The sequence below is a fragment of the Ornithodoros turicata genome, chromosome 6 (assembly GCF_037126465.1).
Source record: "Ornithodoros turicata isolate Travis chromosome 6, ASM3712646v1, whole genome shotgun sequence".
Lineage (NCBI taxonomy): Eukaryota > Metazoa > Arthropoda > Arachnida > Ixodida > Argasidae > Ornithodoros > Ornithodoros turicata.
In genome coordinates this window covers 6,981,715-6,997,271 of record NC_088206.1, presented here as the reverse complement: position 1 = coordinate 6,997,271, position 15,557 = coordinate 6,981,715, and the positions used below count along the sequence as shown (strand labels likewise).

Below are 15,557 nucleotides of genomic sequence, written 5' to 3'. Positions count from 1 at the left end.
AATGGGGGTCATTATTATAGTTACGTCATTATACCTTAACATACACTGTAAACTTTTTCACACCTTTAAAGGTGTGCGCTATGAACATTCAACCTGGTTGCGTAACATTGCATCTCCAGGATGATATTTTACAAAATTTGGAAAGCATTACTGAAGATCAAGTGTCAGTGCAAATCTTGCTTTCATTATGTCTTGGATATCGTAGGTACGAGCTAATGCATATATGCATCGCTATCGATAATCGAGCACGCGCAAGTGTCTACTATACTGTTGAACAATGTTGAGATGTTGCAAGACTGAATTTTTGGAGGACAGACAACACTCGAGTAAAGAAAATTTGTGCGAAACCGTGCTCCATTATGATGTTACCAAAATTACACCTAAAAAGGCGTGCGCCATGCACGTTGTTACACCTTTAAAGGTGTGAAAAGATTTAGAGTGTATCACTACCGACATGTGACTAAAGCTGAAATCGCAAGGGCACCCCCTATACGGGGTACACAGCTGAAAAATTCAGGGGATGTCGCTGAACATTTAGAGGGGGGGGGGGTGTAGGGGGGTCTGGATAAATCACTGACTGAAGATGTCTGCATTAAGGCACCGCATTTCCCGCGAAGAACCGCCGATATCCATGTGCAAGTTCTCCACTAATACAAAAGCATGATAACGGTTATCAAAATATAACAGTTTTCTGAAATCGGAGCACTGGGTAACGTATAAAGCCCGTATCTTGCTTCCGAGCCCACACTTCGAAGGTCGTCCCGCCGGCGCTCACTCAACTCTACGCTCAACAGGAAGTACGTCACGGAAAATCTCGACCAACCGGACGCTTGTCGTCTGCTTCCATGCACCGAAATGAAACGGGAGCTCGAAAAGCGGCACGGAGTCTCACACTCTCGGGCTCGCGAGTGTCGCTGGTGTCGCGTTAAGTGAGTGGAGTCTGAAACACTCGCGCTCAGGGTCGCCTACTGAACGCACCCAATGTTGTCCCCTGTCTGTCTCGGTCCTTGATATATGTCTGCTGATTACATCGTGGTTCTGTTTTGAGATCGCACTAAACCAGCAAAAAAAAAAAAAAAAAAAAAGTCTCCCAGTGAATCATTCTTTCTTTCTTTCTTTTTTTTTTTCAAATTTACTCGCTTACTTTTATTCCAAGTCGACGTCTACGCATTAATGCTCCCTCGTTGAACGTTCGAACGTGACATTTTCTGACAGCATCATCTTTGCGCGGTTAGTGTTCCAAGATCGCTGACACGCGACGTCCCATGTTTCAAATGTGGGGCGCCGTAGTGAGGGACAGGCGACGGTTCAGAGATTCTGATGGGAAGCAACACGATGATCCTAATGGGGAAGTCGCGAAGCGGTTGAATGGATACTACGTGAATGGACTTCCGGAGGCAGAGAATATTTCCTACTTCTTCGGCCGCTTCTACGCAACGTGGACACGATGATGCCCTTGAATGAGTCGTTCGAAGGTGTGGGTGGATTTCTGCGATTCTGATGAAGGCAATAACGATTAGGACTATAGGCGTGTTGCCGAGTGTTATAGCCCGGTAAAAAGCAGCAGGGTAAAAATATACTCTTTTACGGTCTGCGGCGTAGCGAAACGGTACTATTTTCTTGCGAATTCGGAACCTTCACGACGGCTAGGCCTTTTTCAATCACATTTTTCGTTAGACCGGCTGAAAACACCCCTGGAATGCCATTGGAGGTAAAAGTACCCGATAAGTTATCGCTTTTGACTATGTGAAATGATCGTATAAAGGACAACAAACATGTAGTGAAGATGAGTGAGAAACAATATGAAAACAGACCCCGAAATTCCATTCAAGGTATAAAGACATGTGCATGCATGGGCAGAGAGGTGCAGCAATAAGGCGTTAGGAACCTTTGTGGACTTCCTCGCCAATCAAATAGGAGACATGATTAGAAGGACATGGTCAGAAGGGCATTTTCAGCTGCGTTATGTCCGGGGGGGGGGGGGGGGGGGGGTTGAACCAATTTTTCGATTTATTCGAAGAAAAGGTGTGTGGGAAAGGTCATTAATACGCAAGGACGACCTGCCATTCCATTGATAGTAATAAAATTCACTCACTAGTAGTTCAGAGACTGTTCCGACACTATTATGTATACAAAATTGGGAGGGGGGGAATATTAAGAAAAGAGAAAGGAAAGGTCAGCGAGACGGAGGTCGGCTTGCTATTCCAAAAAAAATAGAAAATGGGGGAAGAAAAGCAAAGGAGAAGAAAAAAGGAGAAAAGGGGAAAGAAAAGAAAAGGAAAAGACAAAGAAGAAAAGAAAAGCAAAGGAAGGACACAAAACTAAAACTGAAAAGTCACACACACGGTCACACAATCACAAGGCGTGTACACAAGCAACAAGTGCAAACATGTCGAAGACGTAGATGGTCGCGAACAATGATGTAACATTGTTCTCATGTAACTCAGATTCACCGAGCTGAGAAAGACCACATTTTATACCAGCGCGTAACGGTGTGTGTCACAGCGGGTTTCGTAGCAACAAGCGCTATCGCACTAAACTTTTATTTTCTACTAAATGCTTTTGCTGTATCAAGTGCACTAAACTGTATAAATTTATCCTGGGACGGCATAACAAAGCATCGTTGCACATGCTTAACGCTTTCGATGCAATAAGGAATACAGATCTTTGAGGCTGTCTTGCAACAAACAACAACAAATAAATCATGACTGTGGCCTGGGGTGATTCACGAGGCTATCTTACCTGGTTTACATTCCCTTTTGGAACCCGCGTCTCATCAACAACAACAACATATATATTGTGATGATGAAGTGGGGAGATTTTCCACTCTAGGAGTGGAACGCTACCCCATAGCTAGGGGTCTAATATGAGTGGTGACAATGATCAGTGCTGACGATGAGAGATGACGGGAATGATCGAAGTGGCGATGACGATGCTGGACGTGATCGTGGTGGTGGGAGTGTCCGAGGGCGCTGCTGGGGTCATAGTGAGTACTTTAGGCCTGTCGCCTCAAAGAAGTCAACCACGTGACGTAAGGCCGTCCTGGAGTCGGCCGCGGTGTCCCAAGGGCCGAGGATGGTCGACAAGTTGAAGGGGCGGCAGCCAAGGGTGGCAAGCTGCGACTGCAGTGCACGCCTCTCGTTGAGATAGGTCCGGCAGCTGAGGAGTATGTGCTCAACGTTGGCAAGTACGCCACACTCGTTGCACATAGGGCTAGCCTCACAGCCTAGCTGGTATCGATAGGACGGAGTGAAGGCCACATTCAGACGTAGCCTGTGGATGAGTGACTTCAGAGGACGAGGAAGCTTTGCAGGCAGTCGGTATGACAGCGTTGGGTCTACATTCCCCAAAGAGGACATAGTTGGAATGTCGTGTTGCCACTGTAGGCTAGACCAGGAATCGGACAAATGCCTGAGGAGGGATCTTCTGTCTCCTCTCGAGAGTATAATGGGCATAGAAGGTCGTTGTTGGTGTGCAGCGGCAACGGCAGCGTCGGCCTCGTGGTTCCCAGTTATTCCGCAATGCCCTGGAACCCACTGAAAGGCAACGTAGTGGGAGCGATCTTGTAGGGACTTCAGGGCGCACAGGATGTCTATCACCACTGAGGCAAGGGAACCGCGGATGCCCATGTTCTTAATGCACAGGAGAGCTGCTTTGGAGTCTGTGTAAATTACCCAGTGCCGCGGTTCACAGTCTTCCGCATATGTCAAAAATAACAAGATAGCATAAAGTTCAGCGGATGTCGATGAGGTACGGTGAGATAGATGACACCCACGTGTAACAGACTGTGATGGAATGGCAAAGGCTGAAGATGAAGTGTCCCTGGTCGACGATCCATCCGTGTATACAGCGGTACTGTTGCGGTATTGAGCCTCGACGAAGTCAAGGGTAAGTTGCCTAAGAATAAAGTCAGGATAGTTCTTTTTGTTGTTCTTGAGACCGGGGATGGAGGCAGTGACAGACGGCGATGGCAACGTCCATGGAGGCACTTTGGGTGCCGTCGGGTCGACTATGAATTTGGGGATATGAGGTCTGAATGATGTCACAGCAGCATGAACCGTCGCGTTCCGTCTAGCGTGAAGCTTGCGAATCAGAGTGTGACGGTTATGATGGGCACGTAGACGCAGATAGTGGCGTGCAGTTTCCCGAGTACGGAGAACCTCAATGGGGATGTCCCTGGCCTCAGCCACTACTAGACGGGTTTCAGCGCCTCGTGGGACCCCAAGACATACCCGAAGGCTGCGCGCTAGCATGGCTCGAATCCTTTGAATCAATGTCTGAGGAAGTCCGTGTAGGACGGGAAGGCTGTACATCACTGAGCCACGAACCAGGGCATTGTGCAGCATGAGGAGATCCTTCTCGTCTCGCCCCCATCTTATACCTGCGAAGTGACGAATCACGTTGACCCAGCGTTGGACTTTCTGTTCAATGACGTCTATGTGGCGCTTCCACGACAAATTCCATGATAGAGTCACGCCTAGGAACTTGTGATGTGTCACCTGCTCCAGTGGGCTTCCACCAATATACAGGCGATATCTATGCATGTCTTTGCGCGTGAAGGCTAGAACTGCGCTTTTCTCTACGGATATCTCCATTCCTGCCTGGAGTAAGTAGAGGCGAATGGCATCTAACGTGCGCTGAAGACGCTGACTGAGTGCTGGACGGGAAGTGCCTGTAGTCCAAACACAGATGTCATCGGCATACAGGGACAAGTTGACGCATCTCATCAATCACACAAATAAGATAGTGAAACAGCATATGTGAGAAGCATGGCACGCGAGAGAACTGTGTTCTTGTATGACAGTCGTTTGTATTGCACGGGCCGGGTAGGACGCCTCATACATGGCGGAACGCCAGTAGGTTCCCGGGAGTGCTACGAGATGGCGCTAAGTTTTGCATATGGTCTATTTTCGCCGTGCAACGGTAGCACCCACGGGGATAAGCAAGCAGGAGAATATCCTCATCAGGGTGCATGACGCATCTGTGACGTTTCCGACAGGATTACCACGTGTCAGCTTCCTTACTATACCCGCACCTCCTGCTCACATGTTCCCTGCAGCGGTACGCATAGAATTCTGCAGGAGGCGCGACCGAAGCCTGGGGCCGTGGGAACGCCCCTCATGTCGTCACAACGTCGTCAGACTGACGTCGCGTCTTTACGCGGGAATCTCAAACCGTGCGGATTCCGAAGAATTATCGTGCCAATAATTAATTACACCGCTCTAGCCGGCGAAAATTGGAGCAGACATTCGATAAATCAGGCAATGCGGGGAGAAAAATGTACAAATTGACGCTCGGAGAGCCGAACAATCCTTTCACGACGCCAGACGGTGCTGGCATTCGAAATGTCCCTACTGACGACGCTCTGCGAGAAAAGTGGTTTAGTGCTCCAGAAGTGGACAGCATGTCGAAGCAGGAAACCTCGCTATCGCATGGCGTTGCCATGGAAAGCTTTTGGCTGCCAAATTGTGAGCGTACCAGAGGAGCCGTTTAACAATAGGCATTCCTGGGCAGGAACCTGTATACAAGCTGGTCACTTGGCGTTTGGGGAAGAACGCCTGCATTTAATTTCCCCCGTATTGTTCGCACCCTTCCCCGTGTTGGGCGCACTACAAGATTGGAAAGGGATTGACGCTGTGCTGCCCTTATTGCAAGTCCCACGCGCTGTTAAAATCTATTATGGACCCGTTTACATGAGCGCGCTACAAGCGTACCGAGTCGGAGCGCCCCCAGGTGTGAAGCCGGAACGCTAACGCTTAGATGAATTCATGCAGGAGCCGCTCCAAGCATGAGTGTATGGGGAGAGGAGGATAGCGACGAGGACCCGGTAGATGGAAGCGACGTTCACGAACCTGCAATTTTTTTTTTCTTTTTTTTCCTTTTTTTTCTGAAAAGGTTTTATTCACAGTGATTACTTAAGTGCCACACATGAAAACAATCAATCGCCAAACAACAAATATCAAACAACAACATCAATCGCCGACTATATACACGAGGGTGGCATGCCTATGCCTTCAAAACGACCTTTCCCCTTGTGTTCCGTTCCCTTTCTCGGTGCACGTTTGCAAGCACTGAAGTTATGCCATTCTTGCTAGAAAGTTGTTAACAGTTTCACCCGGGAGTTAGCAACCTCGACTATGTTGACACAAGTCCACGCAGACGAAAATGCTGTCTCACCCGTCATCAGCAACTGTCTTTCGAGGAACTGTTTCACCTCACTTCCAACACAAATTCCGGCCGCTAAGTTCAAACCTTGGAAAAGGCTGTCCCTCGCATAGCAGCGTTTCGGCTGCTGATTTGCCCCCCAAAGTACACTTTTTCCGGTGTTGCTGGCATGTCATTCGTTCGGAAAGACAGTCTGGGCGTCCAAGTATCCAGCAAACAAAAATGCGCGCGAGCGAGCCGAATTCAGAAAACAGCAATCGCAACTCGTACTTCGCGCCAAATGCGGAGTGCTACGTGATACTTCCCATGATGCAACGCGCGCAGAAATCCGTAGAGCGCCACCTACTGGGGATGCAATAGGAGCAGAGAAATTAAGCGGTGGTTTTACGGTCCCACGTAAACGGGCACCCGTTTATAACGAGCTGGACTCTCGCACCGGGATTCTCGCACCGGCACCGGGATTCGAACCCGGGTACCTCCCTGTCTCGACGTGACATGGCCAGCGTGCCAACCACAGAGCCGCGCGAGTTGGTCACGCATCACGGAGCGCTGCGACTTGGTTCGCTTGAGCGGTCCCATGTAAACGGGGCCAATGAAATCTTGAAATTGGTTTTGTCTTCTTCTTTCAACTTCTACGCTTTGCCGTCTTCGTCTTTCCTTGTTTCATTTTTCTTCTGATCTCCTGTTTTTCCTTCGTGATCTGTTCATTTTGTACTGCATACCATATGGACTCGTGCGCAGAACTTACTGCTTTCCTTTCCGTTTATAATATTGCCGACATAATGGAATAGCGCTTTCATTATGTTCGACGTCCGTTAACAAATACGAATACCGACCTCTTCGAAAATGATCAGGAACGTTTGCAAGAATAGAGCGTTTCAGAACGTTTGAAAAAAATAATTCACAATAGATTCTTCCGAGGAGTATTATATTACGGCTACGAAAGACTCTTTGCAGTGCTAGAGGCGATAACACCGAAGAATAGGAGACACCCGAATTGTATGCTGTTCCTTCACAGAGTAGTGAATTGCTACATCGATTGTCCCCACCCACTATGAGCTGCGAATTTTCGTGTGCCAGCCAGAAAAGGCAGGTACAACGTGTTATTTTATCCTTCGTTCAGTGACATGACACCAATATCACATATACGTATGCCTTCGATACGATGACGGTTTCTCGTACACTGACATATTTTAACCTTTCTAGAACTTCCCTGTTTGCAATGGGGTTTCACTATAATACGAGTGTCTGTGTTCTCTAGTCGCCTTTATGTCATAACTCAACCATCGGTGAGGAATACCAAGTATGTAGTTTCCTGAAAGCTTACGGGAACATTTTCAGTTCGCGTTTCATTTCAGATCAATAGATCAATTTAGAACAAATCAATTCAATTCAATTTCGTGCACCTACCTGCTAGGACGTGGTGATGATATCCTGGGGAATGGTGGTCCGAGCCCGTCACACAAGATTGCTTGCAGCATCTGCAAGGAAGACCACGAGAATGTACCTACAGTGGCTCTTACGCAACTGGACTCTCCCCTCCCCCACCCCCCTTCGCTCAAAATTGCTTGGTCACTGGTTAAATCCCGCCCACCAACGCCCGGCCCTCAAAGCTCTTTCGACTTTTTTGGACACCAAAGAACGTGGGTCCTTATTGTGAAGAGGCTATTATTTCATTCCCCCCATCACCACCAGCAATGGGGTGAAGTATTGCCCCTGGCGATGAAACCCTCCATTCATCATCTCACAATAAAGTTTTTGTTGTTGTTGTTGTTTAAGCGTGGCCGGTGGGGCACCTCGTCCGGCAAGAAGAGACGCTTAGCTAAGTGTGACCAAATAAGAGGTACGTGCAACATTAGAAATATGCGTCTTTTGAGCTGCTAAAGTCAAGCGAAGGTTCCTGTAACATTGTTGAAGTAGTACAGAAGTCATTTTTTAACACCGTTTTCTTCCTATAAAACTGTTAAGTAGGCCAGTAAGATGCACCATGCGAAGTAATTCACACCACAGAGTCATAATTATCGCGGAAATTGAATTTAAAGTACGTCGCAAAAAGCGACCGTGCGCAACGGCGGTGGAGAGCACTACCAGCCTGTGAGCTGCCTGGGACCTCGCGCTGACGCTACAAGGATCACGCTCGCTGATTGGTCTAGAGAAATGTTGTCTGCTACTCCGCTGTCGTCTGCTATACTCCGCTGTTCAGGGTTCTGAAAAAGCGTTGCTATTGGCTCGGTCATGATTCGGCCGCTCCTTCTATCCCCAACTCTCCGGGAGAACTCGCAAAACTGGTTTACGGCGGCAAAGGAGCAAGGCGCCGACCCCCACTGACCGTGGAACCAGACCCAGTTCTTCATGTAACGTCATCGGTGATGTGGCATCATACCTCCTCCTCCTCGTTATACCCGGAGTGGCTAGTTAAGGGCGAACGCGCGGAGCCATGTTTATGTGAGTTTTTTTCTGGGAAACAAATTGCACACATCAAAACCTTTCGTGCTACTCGGTAAAATGACACACACACACTTTCACAAAACGTCTTAACCTAAAAAACAAAACAAAAAAAAACATTAAACATAGTCACTCCTATCCGTTGTCCTGTTTTCTACAAAAAAAAAGAATGGAAATTAAATTTACATTAAATGACATTAAAGGAGTACAGAGGACCATCCAAAATATTTTCAGTCCAAGGACATCCGATGTAAATATATGCGTCAATTTGCCGAACAGCACAAAAGGTTTTGATGCATGCAATTTTTTCTCCCAGAAAAAAAATAAATAAATAAAGTAACGTACACAAACACAGCCGGGCTCGTTTACTCCCGACTCACCCCGTGGGGTGAACGAGGAGGAGAAGGACGGCTAATGACGGCATAACGTCGGCGCGGTCAGTCGAGGTCAACGCCTGCCTTTTGCTTTTTGTGTGTGAGGGCTTTCTCCTTTTGTAGTCGGTAAACCTCTTCCCTCGGCGGGGGGGGGGGGGCGGGGGGGATTGGGAATTGAAAGGGTGACCGTACGCATGAATGATTTCATTGTCCCGCCGGACTTTATTCCCTGTATACAATGCTTCTTCAGGGCCCTGAACGGCTGAAAAGCAGACGACATTTCTCTGAACCAATCAGCGAGCGCGGACGGTGTGTCGTCAGCGCAAGGTCAAAGGCTGGTACTGCACTCCACCACTGTTGCACACGGTCGCTTTTTGCGGCGTACTTTAAATTCAATTTCTGCGATACTTATGACTCTGTAGGGTGAATTACTTCAGAGGGTGCATTTTACTGGACTACTTAACTGTTTTACAGAAAGAAGACGGGGTGTTAAAACTGACTTCTGTGCTACTTTAAATGAAGCTTACTACGCATATAGCACAGTTCTGGATAAGGCGATGCATTTTGCTCAATGGAAGTTTTCCACTGTTAAGAGTGAGAGCGGTGCATTGTGGGAGAAAGTGCCACTGCGGTATCTGTCATCATCACTAGAATTACTGAGGACATTACTCAAGAGCTGCTTGAATGTGCTTTCCTAGAGTCACTAAAAAAGCTACGCTTCAGAGTATAGACACTGAATTTGCAGGAGCGAGCATGCGCCATCTTGTTTCCGCGCCACGCTACCCACGCGCACGCGCACGTTAGCGCACGGTGCCATCTATCGTGCGCGGGTGAAATGTTTCTTTCGTTTGCAAGCATGTGGAAAGCACCAGTTGACGGCCTTGAGCTCACCTTGACATCCTCGGGACGCTCCGATTGACAATACACGGATTATCGCACAACAATCATACACGCTTCTCTGTCCCACAGGGAACATTATGTGAGCCGTCTTTGACGATCCTCAAAAGGGGGGTGATACCGATGTGGTGCGGAAACAAGATGGCGCTCCTGCTCTCCCTTGGACCTGAGTGTCGATACTCTGAAGCGAAGCTTTTTTTAGTGACTCTATGTTTTCTATATTCGCCAAATATTCCGACCGAAAACAAAACAAAAACAAAAAACATATGTCCCTTTCTGTCCCCGGACAAAGTCTTATGCCTCCTTCTAAATGCTGCCTCCGTATGACGTTCACAAATGCGTCAAACCTTGTTTACTTTAGTTTACTTTAAAAACGACGCCGTTTCATTAGACGAGAATGTCACATATAATCTTGAAACCCAGCAGTATAGGGAGCGCATACTGCCCATTTGAACTGGGGTAACAACAACAACAACAACTACTGCTACATAAATGACGATGGAAACCGGAGTAATAATGTATGCACCCAACCATTTCGCGGATGTTGCGCAGAAACCCGTTTTCACTTGTTTTTTTTTTTTGTTGCTTTTTTTTTGCTTCGTACTATGATTGAAAATCGTCGCGGAATGCAGTTTCCATTATGTGCTCGTAAATCTCGAATGAGGTTCGTGGCTACAGTTTGCTATTCCATATCAGGCTTCTTTAAAACGAGCGCACGAATGGTGGGTAACCCTCCCATATAGCGTGACGTCACATGGAAGAAGTTTCGGTTTTGTTCTTTTCGTCATAAAAAAAGCATTGATCGAAAAGAATCGTCACTGCGACCTAAATCAACCGAAACTTTCTGCAAACGAAACTGACACGCCGATTGTGGAGACTACTGTGGTGTCGATTGTGTGTGTGTGTGTGTGTGTGGGGGGGGGGGGGTGACTCTCCTAGCTGCAAGGCATTTCACGTTTAACAAATCCAGAAACACACACGTGCGTTAATATATCCATCCCCGAATTTTGATATGCAAACGAGCCGAAACGGAAACCGCGGCGACTGGGAACGCAAGGGAAGTACAGCGCTCATTTCACATCACAGAGCCACGTGACTTGGCGCGATGGAGATGATTAGCGTAGGTGCCGCTCAGGCTGGCCAATCGCTTTCCAGCCTAGCCTCCGTCGGCGAGGGTGATGCGCTCCTCAGGCGCGCTTTTTTGGTCTCGACTCATTTGCATAATTAGGAAATTCAACTATGGATATTTAACGTCACGCACTTTTTTCTTGATTTTTGAAAGATACAGTGGATTTCAAGGTGGATTGTCTCACGTTCTGTCATCTCGCTTTTGCCCGAAATTCTCTAATTAACGAGTTCATTAATGGATTTCAGGTAATTAGTCATCTTGTAGTTACATGCTCTCTTACAGAGGATGTCCGCCTGGTCGTAGAGCTCAACTGCAAAACACGACATCTATGCTGCTCTCATAGCTGTTCTATAAAACTTCTGTAAAAGCTATATATATAAAAAAAAACACCCTGTATAATATAACAGGGCAGTGATATATGTGAATTCACGGGGGTTCTCATACTAGTGGTTCTCATAATTCATTGTCCGAATCTTCCCACAAATGGATACCTACCACTGCATTCCATCTTCGGTTTCGCTACACGAGCACCTACCGAACCTTTTTCGGATTTTTTGTGGACGCATCCTTTCCATTTACGTACAGCAGCAACTGGTGGGCACCGATTCTTAGACTCGCATCTGGTAACGACACGAAATGTGTGTTCCGACGGCTGTCTAGTGGTAATTACGAGGTAATTGAGCGGCAGTTATTAATGCAGTCTAATGAAATTTGGGATCGTTAATTATGAGATCCTTTCCTGCACGACTAAAAAGAGGTAGGTTTAATAGGCCCTCTATTTCGCTAAATGAGTACGGATGGCGGCATCGTTTTTGAGGACGGTATTGTTTGCGAAATACTTTTGTGAAATCGTCAGCTCGCGGTACATGGCAGTACATAGTCGCGTAAAAGGCCCGTAGCATTTGAAAGATGAAAGTCACTGAAAAGGTTAGCCAGCTGTAGGGATCGAACCCACATCTTCTGGATTGCCGGTCCAGGGCTCTACCAATTGAGCTAAGCTAACACGCCTCTCCAGCGACTTTCGGGGTGCGTCATCTGAAGGGACGACAAACCAGCCACTCACTCTCACTCACCCTCCTTTCACTCTTACATTTTTGCTCACTCATACACACATTCATACGACGGAAATCGACGCAAGCGGCATCTGTTGAACAAGAGATAAACTGATGTTCAGTCTGCACGTAGCCTGAATGGTCACACCAAGTCGTACGATTCTATTTCTGACAGGACAGTGACCTGGGCTATAACTGCATTTGTACTCCGATATCCGAACAGACCATCACAAAGTGCTCTTTCCAAAGGGAATTGTTAGAAACGCGTTCAGTCGAAAACAATAGGACCCGCAAGTGCGTGGGTAAACCGTCGTTGACGCTAACCACTCTCAGTAGACTTTTAAATGAATTTCCTGTACACGTGGAAGGTTGAGTGCCAGAGGGCACTTCTGTTGACATTCATGTGACCTTGTCCGTCTACTAAAACTTGTCGATTGTGGAGCGCTTATATGATGTCTCCTGCCTTGTCCGCGTCTTCTTAAACTCGAGGTATTCTCTGAGTATTCCGTAGAGCACTGCGTACCGATTGCCGTATAGCGAAGAATAACGATATTGAAGTTCTTGAAAGTTTCTTGCCTCTTAGGGAAAACCTGACTAAGGGAAACATTGATGGCGACTTTCCTTTTTCTGACTGGCCTATATGCCGTCTGCTTCAGCCAATCGTCGCAAACAATTTCGGAGAGATACAAAAATGTTGCGGATTCCGGTTGCTGCCTTCGCGGCTGTACCTGACTAGTTACCATGGTTACGGTCACCGAGAGTGCGCCTCTGATTGAATACCCCTAACCTATTACGCCCCCGTCTAAGTATAGCAAACATACCTTGTTTAGTCTAGATGGCATTGGCACGGGGAATACTAGCTCACTCCGCGTATAGGGGGAAGACATCTGTGTCGTCTGCTGTACAATATCCGCCATTTTGTCCCCAAAGTGCAAGCCGAGCTGCGCTGACAAAGCTGTACTCTTAGCGAAACAGCACTTAAGAGCGGAGTAAACGAATAGCAAAGAAGATACAAATACGAAGAGCAACTTCACTCTACATATATAACGACCTAGAGTGCAGGCACCATAGTACATACGAATGGATTCCATTCCGTGAAGACGAAAAATTTTCAATTTAAAAATCATGCAATGGTTACATCTTGGAAACGACGTACCTGACTAAGGCTCGGTCCTACCAATTGAACTAATTTACCAACACTTGAATTTAGCACAAATTTAACTCTGTTTCACTAAAGGGAGTTATGGTCACTGAAACGTCCATCACGTCACCGAGTAACGTTTGTAAAAAAAAGAATTGGGTAGCAACACTTGATCTCGTTTCAACGTTAGCTAGCGTTGCTGAAACCAGGCCCAACTCAGCTTCAGCGTCCCCACAGAGCATTAAATGGCAAGCGAGCTGGCGTATTGACGTGGACAGTATCATGTCCGTGACCGTGTCCGTGACCGTGTCCGTGACCGTGTTTTATTGTCTTCACCTGTGATCAGGAGTGAATTAATGTTTAATACTCTAGAATCTAATGAGATTGATATGTTCATGAGTACGAATTTTTATCATACTGTTCGAAGTGTTTTTGTCTAACAGTGTTCTGCTTTTTTCCCTGTATGTGCTCCCTTTTCTTTTTTCTTTTCCTTGATCCATTTTTCCATGTATGTGCACCATTCACAAGGCGCTTTAATGGGCTGTTAATGGGCACAATAAAACCAAATCAAATCAAATCATGTCCTTGCGCATGAGGAGGTGGTGGCAGACAGAGACGCACATGACTATATAGGCTGTTCGGTTGTGTTTTGTGTCTCTGTTCCTACCACCCCATTATGCTCAAGGAGATGATATCGTCCGTGCAGTATTTTTGGGGGTCGTAGTTTAACTGTTTGTTGCTTGTAAACTCTGGGCGAACGCAATGCATTCGGGACAGGCCATGGTCACACGTCACAGCAAATATCACTGCACACGTGACCGTAAAGTCTTAAAAAAATATGAAATTATTTTTAAAAAATATTACATCACTTAAAAAAATTAAAATTATTAAATTATTATACAGAAAGTTTTATTCGATAATCCCGCAGTAAAATGTGCAGTTTTGTGCGTGAGGGCTGGTACTGTTGACCACTTCCAAAGGTGTGGTGACGACCCCGCGTTAAGACACACTGAGCTGGTGTGATGTACTTAAACTAAGGATAAATGTGATACCGTGTTTCGGAAGAAGCACCGCATAGTTTACGCTGGCAAATACGTTCATCTCTTGACTTTACGCCAACGGGAATATAACAGCAAGCACAAAAACGACACGTTAACAAAGTCACATGACCTCAAAATGAGGTTGCGTATCACGTGTGACCACGAGAAGATGGCGGTTTTTTGTGAAAAGCACCCGCTTGAGGGTAGTTACAAAAATGGCGGGTTGGTGTCACTCCTGTGCTACGTATAGCGGACATTTTTGTACCCAGTCCAATGGACATGCAATGCGATTTTGCCGACCCTACTTGACGAGCAATACGGAGGGGCCTGACTTATTCGGGTTTTATTTTTGGCCAAATTCGGGGGGTAAATATCGGGCGATATTTTTCATTGGAAAATTCGGGTGTATTCGGGTTAAATCCCGTTACGGCATATTCTGTCGTCAGGAATTCGGGTGTATTCGGGTGATTTTTTATTGTTTAATGAAAATTTGTCTTAACGTGGAACTAATGTTTAGCAATGTTATCTAACTTTATTTTAATGCACGCTTATGAGTGTGCCACGCGACCCGGATGTTTTCGGGTAGATTCGGGTTAAACCCGAATTTTACAGATTTCGTTCGGGGGGTAAATATCGGGCGGATACGGGTTTAACCCTAAAAAGTCAGGCCTAGGTGGCAACTTCAGCACAGTGTTGCTCGAATACTTTTCAATTTTTATTTAAAAAAAAAAAGCTGTGAGTGAAACTGGGACAAAAATTGTGACGCAAGAGAATTTAGAGCTCAGACTATGTCGAACAGATAAATTTTCTGAGATTGCACGTCTATACTGCAGTATATACGTTGCCCTTGAAATTATGTTACCAATTCGTTCCACGTACTATATAGACTTCGTTCAATTCTGCAGCCAATCTTCCCTAAAAGAGTAACGCGTCTCTTTCGCCTGCAATAAACACGCAGACAGTGCTTCGCTTGGAGAGCATATTGCGAAATGGCCTCTCAAGAGGCAGGCTCAAGATAACTCTGAAATACCTTCTCGGCCCTCTTGAGACTCAACGAACCCTTCTGCGGAATCTTCTCGCACAATGCATAATAATGTTTCCGATTTTCTTCGGTCACGCGAGTTGAAAAATTTGCAATTCTATGCGTGACACGTCTCCAAAATTCCACGTGTTCTTCTCGTTAAATCAGCGTGGACGGATGCACAGGACGCGTTTCAAGGAACGGCTACTTTTAACGGGCATTTGAAATGACCTCCCTTTCGCTAAATAGCGGTAAGTACATGATGTTAGGAGGCATTAAATATTATCCGGTTG

General features: G+C 46.5%; 1 protein-coding gene across 1 annotated transcript in view; it reads right to left on the bottom strand.

Annotated features, from left to right (window-relative positions):
* The window catches only part of LOC135398953 (glycine receptor subunit alpha-2-like), a 239,377-nt gene that overhangs the window by 124,635 nt on the left and 99,185 nt on the right, over positions 1-15,557 (bottom strand). Inside the window, exon 2 of the mRNA XM_064630535.1 lies at positions 7,576-7,646. The gene's annotated coding sequence lies outside the window, so the exon portion shown is untranslated. The remainder of the gene's footprint in view (positions 1-7,575; positions 7,647-15,557) is intronic.